General features: G+C 34.4%; 1 non-coding gene across 1 annotated transcript; it reads left to right on the top strand.

The window, feature by feature from the left end:
• The first annotated feature begins 3,948 nt into the window (after window positions 1–3,948).
• On the top strand, window positions 3,949–4,055 carry LOC137960714 (small nucleolar RNA R71). Its single transcript, XR_011114263.1, has one exon. It is a non-coding gene; the product is annotated as a small nucleolar RNA R71 (small nucleolar RNA).
• The last annotated feature ends 842 nt before the right edge of the window (window positions 4,056–4,897 follow it).

Raw genomic sequence — 4,897 nt, 5'->3', positions numbered from 1 at the left:
TTGTCCTTCTTTCTTAATTCTCATTGAACTTATATCTGCTACTATTCTAAAATGTTATATGGCTTGATGTATTAGCAAAAGTGATTTGATAGTTCCTTTTCTATCTTTTGGAAATTGAGATCTTGTGTGTGAACCTTTGATGTCTTAAATTTACTCATTGGATGATATATGATGCCTAAACCTTGTCAAATGTTCATATTTCATTGAATTGATACGTTAGATATAGACGGATGTAAATTATCTCTCTTTTTTACAATCGATTTTTATCCTTCCTCTTCGATTTCTTCATCTAAAGTTCTTCCTCGCTGACGAGACGAAAGCGACGGTCCGACGGGAGGTAAGATTTTTATATTTAATGTTCTTTTTTTTTTTGTCGCCGACCTAAGCCTAAAAAATTTCTAACTCTCGCTTCGTTTCAACAGTGCTCCTTCTTTCTTGGAAAGGATTTAGAGATATCCTTGAACGGCGAACACACTTTCGGGTTCTGTAAGTGTTGATTTTTTTTTTCATTTCTATCATTAATTTCTTGGTATTGAGGTTGAATTTCATCAGAATATTAGAAGAGAATGTTGTTTTGCTTATTTCCTTCTCTTAGAAGTTTTTAAATTTATATATAAAAAAAGGATCGGTATATTGGACTGGAAACTATTGGGTGTAAGGCTACTGGCTCAAAGAGACCCCGCTGCATTGAAAGACAAGGGTCGTTCCCGATTGTCACAATGTCACGTACCTTCCTTTAAGAATAGACAAGTATCTTAAATTATGTGTAGGATCTTTGTTGTTCGGATAACTTTCTTTTCTTTATGTTTTTAATTTTTAATTTTGTTTTTTGTAGAAGTAAGAATGTCAACACCTCCTCAGTTGACATCAATAATTAACACTAGTTCTAGTGTGGCTATATATAGTGACTCAACTCCACCAGAGTCACTACCCTCTGTCATAGAAGTGGGCCCAGATGAAATTACCATAAATGAAAATGAAGGTGATTCTAATCATACTTCAAAAAGACAAAAAAAGTCTCATGTGTGGTTGGAATTCAAAGAAGTATCACTTAATGGTACAAAAAAGGCTCAGTGTGTTCATTGTAAAATCAATTTGAGTGTTATTAGTAGTGGAGTGACCACACATATGAGTCAACATTTGAAACGTTGCACTAGTAGAAAACTGGCAATGAGAAAACAAAAAACCTTAAACTTTCAACCAGTGGGAGCGGGGTCTAATGTTGATCAGAGTCCATCTGGACTTCCTTTTATGGATTTTGGAGGAAAATATGATCAAGCTAAAATGAGAGTACTCATTGCTCATTGGATTCTTATGCATGAGCATCCATTCATGATAGTAGAAGAGGAGGGATTTAACTTTTTAATGAAGATTGCAAATATGAATTATGAGAAAATATCCCATAAGACCATTAAGAAGGAGTGTATGGAGGTGTATGAGGCAGAGAAAAAGAAATTGAAATTTTTTTTAAAAGAGATTAACAAGATTAGTCTTACCAAGGATCTTTGGAAGTCTCAAAATCAAAAAATTGAAAACATGGTTATTATTGGGCATTTTATTGACAGTAATTGGAAGCTAAAAAAACGAGTCTTGAGTTTTGTGCATGTTCCTCCTCCTCCTCGTGTCGTTGATATAGCAGATGCTATTTACAAGTGTTTGAAAGAGTGGGAGAACAAAAATAATTTTTTTAGTATTTCAGTTGATAATGCTGCATATAATGATGTTTGTATCAGAGTTTTGAAACAAGATTTTTCAAGGAAAAAACATTTGGTGTGTGGTGGAAAATTGTTTCATGTGCGTTGTTGTGCTCATATTTTGAACTTATTAGTCCAAGATGGTCTTGTTCAGATTAAGGATATCATTGATAATGTGCGTGAAAGTGTCAAATTCATAAATCTGTCTGAGGCTAAACTTCGCACTTTTTCTGAAATTGTACAACAATTAGAACTTGGTGAAAAGAGGTTGGTTATTGATTGTCCAACTCGTTGGAACTCCACTTATGACATGTTGTCTTCTGCATTAAAATTCAAAGATGCATTCTCTAGATTTAAAGTTGGAGAACCAACATATGATTGTTTGCCAAGTTTTGATGAATGGGAAAAGGTTGACATGGTGTGTGAGATTTTAGAAGTTTTTAATCCAGTTACTAATATAATTTCTGGGAGTGACTACCCTACTTCTAATTTGTACCTTAGTGAGGTATATAGGGTAAAAGAAGTTCTGGATTTTCATTCTACAAATGAAAATGTTTTCATTTGGACAATGGTTAGTAGAATGAAAGAGAAATTTGAGAAGTATTGGGGTGAATGCAATTTATTGATGGTTGTTGCTTCAGTTTTGGATCCAAGGGTCAAATTAAAGTTGATCGAAATGTGTTTTCCAGTGATATATTCTAAGGAGGAAGCTACAATGAATATAAATTTAGTTCGACGCACCTTATATGAGATCTACGATGAATATGTATCCTTATATAATGTGGATATTAGAAATGAAGAGATCATTTCAAGTACTAGCTCTATGGGTGTTTCCACAAGTCGTAGGCCTTCATCAAGTTCAGGTTGGTCAAAGTTAATGAGTTATATGAAACAAAAGGATGTAGTTAATTCACCAAGGTCAAAATTGGAAATTTATCTTGAAGAAGGTGTATATAGTTGTGAGGAAATTTCACAATATGATTTTGATGGTTTAGAATGGTGGAAAGTGAGTCATATGAAATTTAGGGGTATTATCTAAGATGGCAGCAAACATCCTTGTAATTCCCATATCCACAGTAGCTTCAGAGTCTACATTTAGTGCTGGTGGTAGAGTAATAGACTCATATCATTCTTCCTTGCCACCAAGTACAGTTCAAGCTTTGATTTGTGGCAGTGATTGGGTTCGGGTTCTTCACGGTATAAATAAAAATCGAAAGGTGAATTTCTTTGATCAATTCTTTATTATTATATTTTTTAGTATATTTTTTATTTTTATTTATTAAAATTTTGTTTTATGGTTACAGCCTGAGAAGAAGAGTGTAGAGATAATGCTACCAGCTACATGATTTTTCATGTTTCTCTCATCATGGTAATTTTAATATTTTTAACGACATTAAGTAACTAGTAGTGGAAGAGTATTTTTTTATCTAACAATAACTAATTTTATTTTTTTGTTTTTGTCATAGGTGGAGATTTTGCTCATTCAGGGACGTTTATTATTTTCTAGCATTAAGAGAAGTTTGTAATTTTATAATGAATTTATAGTTTATATTTAGGTGATTGTAAATTGATAGTGATATTTCATTTAATTTTGTTGTGTTTGATTATTGTATGAAGTTTAGTTATAATATTATGCAGTGTATGAAGTGTTTAGACTATTTTATGGAGTGTTTATGGAATGTATAGATAATTTTATGGAGTGTTTATGGAGTGTTTATGCAGGTATTATGTATATTGATTATGCCCAATTTTAAGTAGAGGTCATGCCGAATTTTATATAGGTATTATATACATAGATTATACTCAATTTTAAGAAGAGGATATGCCTCAATCTTATACATGTATTATATATATAGGTTATGCTTAATTTTATGTAGAGGTCATGCCCAATTTTATGTAAAAATGTATGTATAATTTTATATATAATTTATTTGAGATATTGTTTTTGAAAATTTTTAAATGTATGTTGAGGCTCGAGTTCAGCTCAAAGCTCGGCTCGAGCTCGGTTAAAATTTTTGGGCTCGAGCTCGATAACAATTTTAGGCTCGAGACGAGACTCAGCTCGAAGCTCGGCTCGAAATATTTAAATCAAGCTCAGCTTGAACATAGGCAGGTTCAGGCTTGGCTCGGCTCAATGCCTCCCCTACTCTCAGCTATCTTTGGCATCAAAGTTCCACCAAAAGCAGCATCAACTATAGTTCGAGTTTTCCCATTTAACCCATTATAGAACATCTAAACTTGCAACCAATCTGGCAATCCATGTTGAGGGCAGCGTCGAATCAAATCTTTATACCTTTCCCACGCTTCATAGAGTGACTCAAAATCATTTTGCTTGAATTGACCAATCTCACTCCTAAGTTGGGCTATTTTTGCAGGTAGAAAGAATTTACCAAAAAAATTTTCAGCCATGTCTTACCAACTAGTCATGCTTCCCGGTTGTAGAGATTGTAGCCAACTTCTAGCCTTGTCCCTCAAAGAAAAAGGAAACAATCTCAGTCTAATGGTGTCTTCAGTAACACTATTAATCTTTATAGTATCGCAAATCTCGAAGAACATCACCAAATGAATATTGGGATCATCAATTGGCAATCCACTAAATTGGGCTTGCTGCACTATGCTAATCAAGGCTGGTTTGAGCTCAAAATTGTTAACATTAATGGTCTGGCATCTTATACCCAAGTAGTTGTCATTCACAACTGGCCGTACATAATCCTTCAAGATGTGTGGCTATGCATGTTAGGATCCTCACGAGCCATGGGTCTTGTCACCCTCCTCTCTTCTCTTCCTTCCATTACCTTGCTTGACGTTGAGATGGAATGAGGGATTGATGGGTATTGAATTTCGGAAAGGAGAATTGGGGGAAAAATGGAAGAGAGCTTGAAGGAGCTCTTGACCTATTTATCTAATTTACTCTAGCTAAAGTAGACTCAATTCATAATTCTCATTACCCTAGCCGTCCCCTTTAATAGGGTTGAGGACGTCCAAAACACTAAAGACCTCTTGGGTCAATGGTTCAAACCAATAAATGCTAAACCAACCCAAACCAAAGACAAAACCAAACCAAGAAACAATTACATGGAAATTGAAAACCACATTCATTAATTCCTACGCCTGTTGGTAACTCGTGATGCTATAGAGTCCATAACATCACCCCCCTCCTGGAGAAAGAGCTTGTCCTCAAGCTCGAAGGAAGGATATAAGAG

The sequence above is a fragment of the Aristolochia californica genome, unplaced genomic scaffold, assembly GCF_029961685.1.
Source record: "Aristolochia californica isolate CCGP_79_NKW_82.1479 unplaced genomic scaffold, dmAriCali1.0.hap1 SCAF_3, whole genome shotgun sequence".
Classification (NCBI taxonomy): domain Eukaryota; kingdom Viridiplantae; phylum Streptophyta; class Magnoliopsida; order Piperales; family Aristolochiaceae; genus Aristolochia; species Aristolochia californica.
The sequence above is the reverse complement of the archived record's forward strand: the minus strand, read 5'-3'. Positions and strand labels throughout refer to the sequence as shown.